Consider the following 12,517-nt stretch of genomic DNA (forward strand, 5'->3'; position numbering starts at 1 on the left):
TTTGATTTCAAAAACAACAACCAAATGTAATTGTTATACAAAGAAGTGGCATGACAGAGATAGAGACAGAAATGGAAGGGGGCAGAAATTGTCTTCAAAGAGGTTTATAGGTAGGCAGTTAGGCTGGTAGGTAGGTTCCCATCAATAAACCTAACCGGACTGGAACGGGAAATTGTCTCGCATGAATGTTAATTGAAATATGCGTATGAATGATGGACGGCCCGAAGCTTAGCAATTGAGAGAACGAGAGACAGATAGACAGAGAGAGAGAGAACCAATGTACTACAGATGGACTTTCACAATTTATTGATTGATTTATTGATTGAAATCTCCGCAGCAGCAGTCGCACTTGGCTTCCTTTTTTTCTTCTTTCTGTTGGTTTGTTTGCCTGTTTGTTGGTGTTTTGCCAACTTTTCTTGCTGATTTTGTACAAATTGTTCAAGTCCAAGTTCGTTGCCTAAGTCTTTCGAGCAGGCGCCCAACCGCGCCAACAGCAACTACAACTACTACAACAAGAACGAATGAGAGAAACAAAAAAAAAAGTAGTGAGTGAAAAGAGCAAGCGCAAAGCCAAACAATAAATAATTAAAGCAATTAAAAACTCTAAAACAAACATTTAACAAGCAGCGGCAGTTTGAAAAACATTTTTTGCTTCTCTTTTCTTTTTTCCTTAGTTTTTCGTTAGTATGGAAAACGTGCTACTCCTTGATTAACGGCAAAAATAATACCCGAGAAAGAAGAACCCAGAATATCAACTCACGGCAAACCAAAGTAAAAATAAAACAATCAGACCAAATTCTAAAAGGTTTTATAATTGTTCCTTCTTCTTTATCTTTACTGCTCAACTGCCAAATTATAGGACATTCTCATATATTAATCTTTAATTTAATATTTAATATAATTTCTTAGTTTCTTACTTGCGGGCAGCATGCCCCATCTTACCTATTAGCCAAAGTAATTTCGCATGCTAACCAAAAAGGCAAAAAAAAAAAACACAGCCATCTCTTTATCTTGCCCCCAAATCGCGTCTAAATGTTGCACATTTATCAAAAAAAAAAAAAAAATTGAGAAGACGAGAAAAAAGCCCAAGAGAAGAGGGGCTCTCCGTTCAGCAACCACACCTTTCCCGATCTCCCCTCCGTCTCAACAAAAAAAAAATATAAGGGTCAACGCACAGTTATGCGAGTCTCGATCCCATCAGCTTGTTACAGTTGGGTGTTTTGTGTTTACCCCCCTCTCTAAGCGCTCAGACTATGGGATAAGGGAGTGGGGGGCAGGTGGCACAAACTCTATTTCCGCTTGGTACTCGTAATTCACGGCAAGTACAAGCAAAATTCGCGCAAAAGCACAATTAGAATTCTGTTTCTTTGCCTTTTTTTTTGTTTTGCAAATTTAGAAATCTAATTTTGTTTCTTTTTTTTGCAATTAAAACGAATTTTGTAGGTCTAGTTCATGGCGGAAGATGTAGACAAGAAAAGGAAACTTTTATCCTCCCCACACGACACACTCTTGCCCCATCTATGTCTCTGATCCACACTAGCCCCGATTGAGAAATGGAAGAGGAATTCCGTCTGAAAATCGGTTTATAGAACTTTTATTACATTAAGAGATTCTTTCTTTCTTCTCAATTTCATGAAGGGGCGCGCGACATTCGGGCAAAGGGCCCACATCTTTGAAGAGAAGGGAACACGACAAAAACGAACCAGCGAAACGAGGCCACCTTTTAGTTCCAATAATTTACCAATTAATCATATTACTCAAAACATCTCCTTGGCCCCATGGCAGACAATAGGTGCTGATTGCTGCCCACCTCCTCATGGAAATGGGAACAGGAGAAGAACCAGCACACAACCAGAAGAATGCAGACAGCTAAAATATGAAGAGAGAAAAAGAGGGTGAGAGAGAGGAAGAGAATATAGGGGGGGAGAACCTGCGTGCGAGCATCGTGTGACGTGATAAATGATTTCGATTAGTTTGTTCTTGTAATTCGACGCCTATAAATGGGTCTATGATTGAGCGACGATGACTTCGTTTACGTTGGAAGCTGGAAGAGAACGCCTGCCATGCCACGCTCCCTCCCTCTACCCCGCTTCATTTCCTTTGGCATCCCCATTACAATCCACTCCTTAGTCATGTTGTGCTCTTCTTCTACTTGCTGTTGTTGTTGTCTGGCATCTCTCCTTCCTTTTTTGAAGCCATTTGACAAATTGTCTTTAATTGAAAGATTAGCTTTCCTCAGGTAAACTTATACCACGTCGTTCGACAAGATGTTTCTTATCAGTTGTCTTGCATCTGGCCTGTGTCGGTGTTTCCTCCCTCTAACCATCCAGCCATCCATCCATCCATCCGTTCGCCCGACTGTTCCTCTGTTCGTTTGTCGGTGTGTGTGTGTGTGTGTGTGTGTCTTGGCTTCTTTTACGTCCTCTTACCTCTTGGTGTAACGTTTTATTAATCAAATTCACAAAATGGTTTTAGGGTGGAGCCAGTTTACATAGGCCAAGCCAGCCTCCTTGTAATTGGAAATGGTGTGAAATTCGCGTGCCACAAAAGAGACTTGAGAGACTTGAATGGGATTCGGGATGAGAATGAAGGCCAAGGAGTCACACAACATGTTGACAGAGATCTCTTTGGGGGGCCCTTACCCACACCGACGCATTGTAGCTTTTTCCCCGTGGTTTTTCGATTTTGTTTTTGGTTTTTCGTTCTTTTTTTTTTTTTTTTTTTTTTTTTTGATTTTTGTAATGCTCGAAACATGTCAGCGCAATGCGATAGGCTTATCGCTGTCAATTATTCAAGCCTCTCGTCTGAGAGGTACTGACTCGGGTCGGGTCTATGGTGTTAGTTGGGCTGGGATAACGTAAAATCGGAGTCTTACAAATTACCCTCTTAACTATACCAAACCCAAGCAAGGCGCGAGACAAGCGTGCCAAATGCCTCCAGGGCGAGGGGCATCTGGGAAGGGGTAATCATTTTGATACAAGATAATAAATGTTCCTAAAACTCTATATAATGAACGAATTGTGTATACAAGTAATGATTAATGGAAAAGTTTTATTTCTACTTACATAGAACACACCGGAAAACCAAACATATTTCAACTAATCGAGTTGTATATTAAATCTAGTCCAACTGAAAAATAACAGAATGGCAAAATGTTCGTTTAGGCTGAGAAGTCTTTCGACTTTCGAATCATTCAAAACTCGCTGAAAGGGTATTCGAAAATGATTCGTATATGCTGGATGGGAGGCTGGAGTTATTAAGCTAGTTAAGTCGATTAAACTATAAAACGTTTGTATTCAAATTTTCACATAGTCCCAAATGCTTTACATATTTATTGCTCTTCTCTGGTAGCAGATGAATTTCAAGTTTTTATATTTCTCAATAAAATGCGATGAGAAAAATCAATTTTCGTTCTCCCCATCGAAGCCCATTCATTGTTCGTATTCAAATTTAGCAAGTGAAAAACTTCAAATAGCTATCCATTAATTTAGCCAACGTTGGCATCTTCATTGAAAACTATTTAAGCCAAATTGTTGCGCTATTTTGTGCGCATGATTGTTACAAATTGTTCAATTAAAGGCTTTACGGCAAAAAAAAAAAAAAAAAGAGAGGAAGAAAAACTAACCCATGTTGGTAGCGCTGGGATCTGGCTAGTAACTGGGTAACTGGGCAGGCAGGCTACTTGGGAGCCGAATGGTGGAGCCAGCCAGCAAGCCAGCCCAGAGGCCGAAACTCTCCTCTTTTTAACTGATAATGGATGTGCGTTTAAGCAGACCCATGATAAATTGTCCTACCGAACAGCAGGTGTTGCGCCGCTTTTTGCTGCCTCACCGATTCCGAGGAAGGGGGTCGAAATAAGTGTGTGAGAATTATTTTTGGGTTTTTCGTTTTTCCTGTACATATGTACATACATACATAAATGGAGAAAATTCATATACCCGTAGGTATTTGTATTTGTGCACAATGAAAATGAAAATATGTAGAAATAAAAACAAAACTCAAATCAACTCAAAACTCAACTGCCATGACCCGAAGGCTTCTCTTCTCTGATTTGTGTGTGTGTGTGTGTGTGTGTGTGTGACTGTTGTTGTGGGCAATTAGGGGCGTGATATTTCCAGCCATTTATGCATTTTAGTTAGCCATAATGAAGGTGGCGCGCAATAAAGTGTTAATTGGTTTTTGTGTTTGTTGCAATTTTCGCTAGCGCTTGATTTAGTGCAACAAGCTGAATAATTTATAGTTAAATTATACTTAGAGGCCGGAGCAAAAAAAAAAAAAACAAAGGCAAAATTCAAACGATGTCTCTCCAATGACCCCGGATGATATATATACAAACACAATTGTGACTGTTTTCTCTGTTGCTCTACAAACTCAAAGCCCAAATTCAAGCCATATCAAGTTCATTTTAAGTACAAATTCATTAACCAGTCGGGATGTAATTGTGATGAGTAATTATCCTTTTTTAAGCTTCAACACTAAAGGTGGTAAACTATCGACTGTACCATCGATTATGCAACCCTGCATTGCCACTATCGATGGTCTTGCACGTCCTTTGGTATATTATCAATAGTTTTCTTTAACGATTACTTTGAAATCCAAGAATGTTTCTATTTTAAGAATACTAAATAAATACCATAAAAAAAATAATATCGATGGTTTGTCACCGATTATCGGTATTTTGCCACCTCTATAAAACACAGCTAATCGTTAATTGTCACATTCAGAAATCGCGGCATTGGCATTGATCTAGAATTGATTTAAACAACCTTATTAATAAAATTTCGGTTAGCTACATATTTTGCAGTTTGATCACGGAATATCTGAACTTGATAATCGGAAATCAGCACAGAAATTCAAATGGTTCGTAAAGATGAATCTTATTACGATTCAAAATTGGTTTTAAATCAAGCTGAGGTGAAGATTTAATTGTTCAATTAGAAAGGAATCAATCCTTGGTTAAGATTCTTGGAGCTGTTGGCATTGCAATGACTGCTTTTGATTAGATAAATGGATGCTATTCTTTTAAAGTTAATCGCAGATATAATCAGAGGGCAAAAGTTAAGAAAACTTGAGTCTAGTCAAGTGTTTGGAAATTACATAGATACATAGATAAATTTGGATGTTGATACACAGATTGATAATCCTTTTCGATATAATCATTCATTTGTCATGCCAACTGCTAATACAATCGAATAGAATTATGAGCTCACACACGAAAATAAAAAGCCAGAAGGAATTTCCGTTGCCATTGCCATTTTGGTGCGTGTCAAAACGAAGGCAAATCTCTTAAATTTGCATACCTAATGAAATTCCAACCCAAAAAAAAAACAAACGATAACCTCCTCTACATTATGTACTCTAATTTGGTTGTCAAAACGACGCGACTTCACCTTTTTTTCTATAAAATTTTGTGGTTTTTGTTGCTTTAATGAGAATTCAAAAAAAAAAAAAAAAAATAGACAAAATGCTACGATGTTTTGTTGTTGGCTATTTAAAAGTGTATAAAATCATATTATCAACAAGATTTATGGTATCAAAGCCGCATAAAGAAGGGGAAACCAACAACGACAACAACAACAATAACAGCAAAATACAAATATCGTTTGGTAAATATATAAATTTTAATTAGTCCAGATTGAAATCGTGAAGCTTGTTTCACTAATTAAGCCAAAATGGGCGCTGGGTTTTTTTTGTAGATTTTTTTCATGTTTTTTTTTTTTTTTGTTTCTTATGTTTTTCGTTTTCACTTCTGCTGATCTTCTTGGCATGATCTTTAATAATTTCTGAAAATATTTTCACTGCATTCTGCACTGAAACTGAACTCAACTGATCCATCCAATGCGATCCGCTCCGATCTGATCTGATCTTAACTGATCTCGCTCTCCCGCAGTGTGAAATATACTTTTGATGAGAATTTATCATTTTTTCCTCGGCATGCCAACACCCTAGTCTTTGCTTCAGTCTCAGTCGCTGTTTAGTCCTCTCTTCTCTCTCTCTCTCTCTCTTTCTCTGTTCTTGTCGATCATAAATTGGTGGAGGGTCTTGGCGTAGTCACCTCCTGTCTGGATGCTGCTGCTGCACTAGCCTGATAAGCATCTCCAACTCAATTCTTGTCCCCATCTCCATGGCCTTAAGAGTGGCTGCTGTTGCTCCTGCTGATTACTTTGCCGTCTGTCGCCTTTTACCTTGCTACCTTGGCCTTCGTTCATGATGCTGATGATGAGGCTGAGAAAATGAGCTAGATCATGAAGAGATACCTCAGCCCCCCACACACACACAGACACACACACAAAAACAATTTCATGAGTTTCTAAGACAAAGATCAAATTATGTGACTCCCACCTCTTTTTCTGCTCATTTCAGATTGATTCAAGTATTTGAGAGAAAAAAAAACCTCAATGAGCAAGTAAAACTAGTAACACATTTTGGCAGATTATTCAGGATTTAGGACAAGTTTCTTCCAAGAAAGAATACATTAATATGTTTCCGTGAGCCTAGACCTTATGTCCTAATAACGCCTAATAATGTGTCTTATACCTGGCAGATTCAGATACTTGAATCAAATCATTTTTGAGAATGATTAATTATGCTTTGACCGAAAGATTAGATTACATTTATCTACATATGTGGTTTCATTTAAATACTTTTTTGCAGTTTCTTTATCTTTGGATACGAATCCATTTTATCTGAGTCATTAACTCTTCAGGCAGAGTTTACCTTTATACCTGATTCTGAAATGCTTCATTTTCACACAAAGTTGCAGTCAATGAATGGCATTCAATTTATATTGTCATCTCTGTTCAGGACTCCATCTGTCAATTATACGCAAAAATGTCGCAATGATATAAAACCACATGGGACCAATGGATCCACAAGATTCACGGATAATGACAAGCGAACAAAAAAAGTTTGTAATAAAATCGGGCGAAGCCCACAAAAGGAAAGAAAAGCAAAACGACTAAACAACAAAAAAAAGGAGGAAAATTTTCACCAAAATAATAAAAACATGTGAAATATGTTCGAGCAAAGACAGCAAGTAAAGAGGAAAACGACCACAACGATGGAGGACGACAAGGAGCAGAAGAAGATGAGCGTCTATACCGATTTTGAGATTTTATAGCCTATTAAAAAGCCTGAATCATTAAGCGTTCTTTTTTCCTCCAACCTCCCCTCCCCCAACCACTTGTGACCCACTACTTTTTTCACAGCAAACATGAAGATGCCAGCCTTTTTTTTTTTGCGTGCCCCGCGTGTCTAGTCAGTCTCCAGTGTCCAGTTTCCAATGCGTCCAGCATGTCCGTCGGTCCCATCTCTATCTATCCGCATCCTAATTGATGTTAGTTCATAATTTTCCTTTGGAAAATGTAGCAATTAATTGCATTGCCAATAAAACGCGTCGATGCCCCACTGTGCAACGCCGCACATTGCGCAATGTATTCGTATATGAAACTTGGCCAAAAGCGAAGCAAAGAGAGGCTAATAAAAGTTTTACAAGACAGTCGAAACAAAATAAAGAGCATCGATTCCATGGACGATGAAACCGATGAAACAAATCTTCTTAATTCGACCTTTTAATACTCTTAAATACTTTTACTCAACCTAATATTCGAAATATATATGAACAAGATTAACTAAAGATTAAAGGAATGGACTCATTTGGTAACATTTTTTAAAACAGAAATTTAATTTGAAATCTAAGATCATTAAAGAATTCGATGCAGTTCTGAAATTACATATACTGGCATTATTAATATTTTGAACAAATTTCAAACAGTTTAGATATATTAGGGTTAGCAAAATGGATAAGAAATTCAGTAAACCTTTAGAGACCTTATTGAATTGGGAAGGGCAAATCGACAAAGAATATATGACTAACACAACATAATGTTTTTTTTTTAGGGGGCGTAACCAAAACATGTGTGGGCTTTACGATTTTCTATACGTTGCCAAGTCGGTAATTAGAACAGCGGCAACAACGGCAACACGAATACCAACAACATGTCATAGATTATTATTATTATAAAGATTTTCTATGATTTGTACAGAGAGGCAAGTTGGCAAACAGTGCTGGCCTTTTGCCTATTTATGATACTGATAATCATAATGAACATAAAACTGCTGCTGCTGCTGATGATGATGATCTTAATGATGTCGATGATGATGCCAAGGCTCCGCTCTAAAGAAACTCTAAAAAAAAGAGACTAAACGAACGTTGCTTCTACTAGATCAGCTAGCTTCAAGGTGATTTATTGAAAATTAAATTTTTCACCAAACCAGAGGTCGCAAAAATACTAAAACTTTTGCAAAGAAAAACAAAAAAGGCAGCAAGTTAATTATGACTGCGGTTTGGCTAAGTGTGTGAGAGAGATAGTCAGTGAAAGAGACACTCACAGAGAGAGAGTGGGAAGGAGAGAGTACACTGGAGGAGGAGAGAAGATAAGGGAAAGATGGTTGTTGCCAATGCTGGTGGTAAGCAGCTGGATGGTGGAGAAGGCGGAGGAGGTGGAGTCGATGTCGGAGAAGTCCACAAACAAGTGCGCCAGGTTATTTTGCTGTTAATTAGTCTTACGTGATGAAACTTCATTGCTGAATGGGTGGTGCCTATGTGATGGAGGGGTCATAACCAAAACAGATGGCAGTGGCATGGGCGAATTTCTCCCTCTCTCTTTATCTCTTTCTCTCTCTCTCTCTGTCTGTCTCTCCCACCTGATGTAAGCTTACAAATTGTGCATAATTTTCACCAATTTACAATTCGATGATGCGCAATTGCAGCAAAAACAACAACTAAAACAAGTGAAAATAAAACAAAATAGTTGAGAAGAAAGACCAAGTGATAGAGAGAGGAAGAGAGAGAGAGATAGAGAGAGAGGGAAAACTTCATTAAAGCAAATATTGCAAATAAAATTTATGTTGCCAATTTAAATACAACGAGAAAAAAACGAAAATAAATAAATAGCAAAATAATAAAAGAAGGTGTAAAGACTAAAAGGCTGCAGTATCCGAAGCCGCCAACAACAACAACGGCAATTGCAGCAACAACAACAACAACAACAACAATCACAACAACAACAACAACAACTAATCGAACTGGTCATCAATTGGCCAAAGCCAGAGCCAGGTAATGGTCGGTCACCAGGCACACAGTCTGACCAGCCACACTAGTGGAAGACGACCCAAACGATCGATCCGACGAACGACAACGACCTGAAACGGGCAACAGGCTGAGGATGAGTAGACGATCGATCTTGGCAGCCGCCGCTGCGTTAGATGATGATGATGCAGCAGCAGCAGCACCCAAACCAAACCCCAAACCCATATGCCCCCCCCAAACCCACCCCTTCTTCACTCTCTGTGAACAAAAAAAAAAAGTGGGTGAAGCGAGCGACTCAAGACTGCTGAAGGTTAAAGGCGGGTGGCCAAAAACAAACGCAGACTTCACATACGCAACACGAAAGGAACAACAGCAACAACAACATCACAAACAGTGGCTAAATTCAAGGAAAATTGTTGGAAAAATATCTATACATAAAATTAGGAACATGACCTAAGTTTTATCCTTTGCTAACAAATTTGTCGGAATTAACATCAATGCCTCTTCCTAGTTTCGTTTTCGTTACAATGGAAAAGAAAAATGAATTGAGAAAGATATTTTTTACTTAGGCAAATTTCGTTTAGTCCTTATGAGCCATCTGGATGTTTAATTGCTAATTTGCTTACAACTCTTGCATTTGGTTCTGTAGCGAATTGTATGTCGAATGAGAGTAACAATTAACCCATCAGTTCATTTTTGGTATCGGGTGCAATCAAGGGTAATCATTGCTAAATTGCTAACAGAAACGCTAACTTACCATTTGAAAGGAGTAGTTTTTTGCATGAATAGCACTTATTTGTTTCCACTGTGCAAAGTTTTTGGCCCATTCGTTCAGCCTCGCCCGTTTGTTTGCTGCCTGCCCATCGAATCGACATCTCGACATCATTTGGCACATGTGAACGCCAAAAAAAAAAAAAAAAAAATGAAAAAAAAACACACACACACAAAAACAAAAAAAAAAACAGAAACGCAAGACCTAAACTTACAGACCATTTCTGACTCTATAGATGGATCCCTGTATGGGGCAAAGAAGTCAACGGGCGGCCTGGCCAAGTCGAGCCAAGTCAAGCCAAACCGATTCACCTGTCGCAGCCAAACTTTTAGTTTTCTGTTTTCTGTTTGCTTTTTTGCTGTTTTGCGAGACGATCCACGAAGACGCCGAGTAGAAAATTCCATGAATTTGATCATTTTTGGTGGAAGCGTTTTAGATATGTATTCATTGTTGACTGACGGACAATGCAACTACACTAACATGGAGAGAGCGAAGAAACGAACGGACCAAAGACGCAAAGAAGCAGACAGAGGCTTTCGGTTGAGGTCAACTCACACACATTGACCCCACAGAATGATCGATGGAATTGGCCAATAGGCAAATAAAATGGATTATAATTATTATTATGCATTGCATTGCAAAGCATTGCATCGAAGACGACTCTTCTGACATTGACTCTAACTTGGCTTTGGCTCACTTTTATTGTCAACCCATAAAATAGTCATGGAATCACAGAGAAGCCAAACAGCAAAGAAGATGGAATTGATTTGGCCCGCAGTGGCTATTAAACAGCAACAATGAAGAAGACAAACCCTCTAGATATATTCTGATGATCACCATCAGCAACGTTATTATCACTATCCTCATCATCATGATGTTGATGCTTCTGATGATGAGGATGATGATGATGATGATGATGAGAAAAAGTGACAATCAGGTGCAGGCACTACAGTGGAGACCAAGAAGTGTGAAATTTATCAAAGAAACTTGTAGTATTATTTAACAATATTACTTGTATCAGACTTATAAACATTAAATTAGTTGATAATTTTACATTTTTAAACGACAAATATGAACTGGGATCTAAGGATACATAAGGATACATGACCTCTGCCAATTTTGAGCGAAAACAAGTCATTAATATAATAAGTAAATAAGAGCCTTACTTGCCTTACATTAAGACTTGAGTAATTAATAATCTTGGACCATAATAGAGAAGTTCAACTGTAGTCTACAAGAAATTCCATTGAAACCTTTGGCAAACGGCAAACAGCGAGGCGCATGTAACAACATAAACAACAGAATACTATTTGGCCTTTTGCACTTTTTTGGCATGAACAGCTTTTTTTCGATTCTCCTTCGAGATGAGTTGAGTGTGTGTGTGTGAGTGTGTATTGGAGGAGATCTTTATTTCGGGTCAGAAACGACGAAGACAACGCCCCGAAAGGCACAATTAAAATTTCACGCTTTGACAGAAGGCGGTAGGAGAGTACGAGGTGAGGTTAGACGACATGGCTTAACCCCAAAAGGGGACACCCTGACCATTTTTGGGATTATGTGCATACATTCGACCACCGACAACTACACACACACACACACTTACATACACAGGCACAGACACACACACAACTCAAGTAGCAAACGGCGGCATTTTTACTTTGAGGACACGAATTGATCCCAGAGTGTGCCACGCGTGTGATTTGCCCACGTTTGGGGAATTGGCAACACCAACACACACACACACACACTCAAACGCAGAGGGAGAGAGAGAAAACAACATGGCTTATACCGCTTCTGAAAGTGTTAATTAACAGCGCGCGTGCTAATTACCAATGGACCACGATGTCAGGCAAAATGTCAAGCAGCTGGATATGTGTATTAGAGGTCAGGGTACAAAAGAAGACTACAAGAGGGGCAGGGGCTATCAGCTAAGTAAACTGAAATATCAATTCAATTAGATGCAGAATTAATTACATACTGGGAATCTCATGTTAATAATAGTTCTAACAGATACACTAGAAACTAGTCAACAAATAATCAAAGAAAAAGAAAGTATTTCAGACTAGATGTCTATCTAATCGTGAATAAATTGTTGCAAAGTCTGCCATTTAAATAGACAATAACATTGAATGAGAAAATTTAAATAATTGATTATAATGTGATCAGCTTCATCATTGAATCATAAATACAAAAACTCCTGTTCTTTTCATAATCTATTAGAAACCCTTAGCACAAAGACCTGACAAATAGCTAATTGCATATACACATGTATAAAACATGCAACCAATTATCAATAGTTTTTGATCAAAGAGATTTATTGGTCATTAAATTTTAAAAAATTGATGAAATCATAAAAATATTGCCTAAAAGTATGCAAGTATTATACTTTTGCAGTTTTTATGCAGACTTCGGTAACAGAATGGTTTGCCTTCAATAGGACGAACCGTTTAAGTCTTTTTAATATGACTGCCACATTTCAATAATCTAGCATTTAAATTGTAGTTTATGTCAAAAGAAAATTCAAAAATTTTCATTGATAATTATCAATTTATTGTTTAAGGGCATCCGTAAGTGACATACAGTAATTGCATTGTGGCGACATAGTAGCGCCCTCTATGGGGCAATAGAAGATAACATCTCTCGATGTTAGTGTT

The sequence above is a fragment of the Drosophila tropicalis genome, unplaced genomic scaffold, assembly GCF_018151085.1.
Source record: "Drosophila tropicalis isolate 14030-0801.00 unplaced genomic scaffold, ASM1815108v1 contig_443, whole genome shotgun sequence".
Classification (NCBI taxonomy): Eukaryota; Metazoa; Arthropoda; class Insecta; order Diptera; family Drosophilidae; genus Drosophila; species Drosophila tropicalis.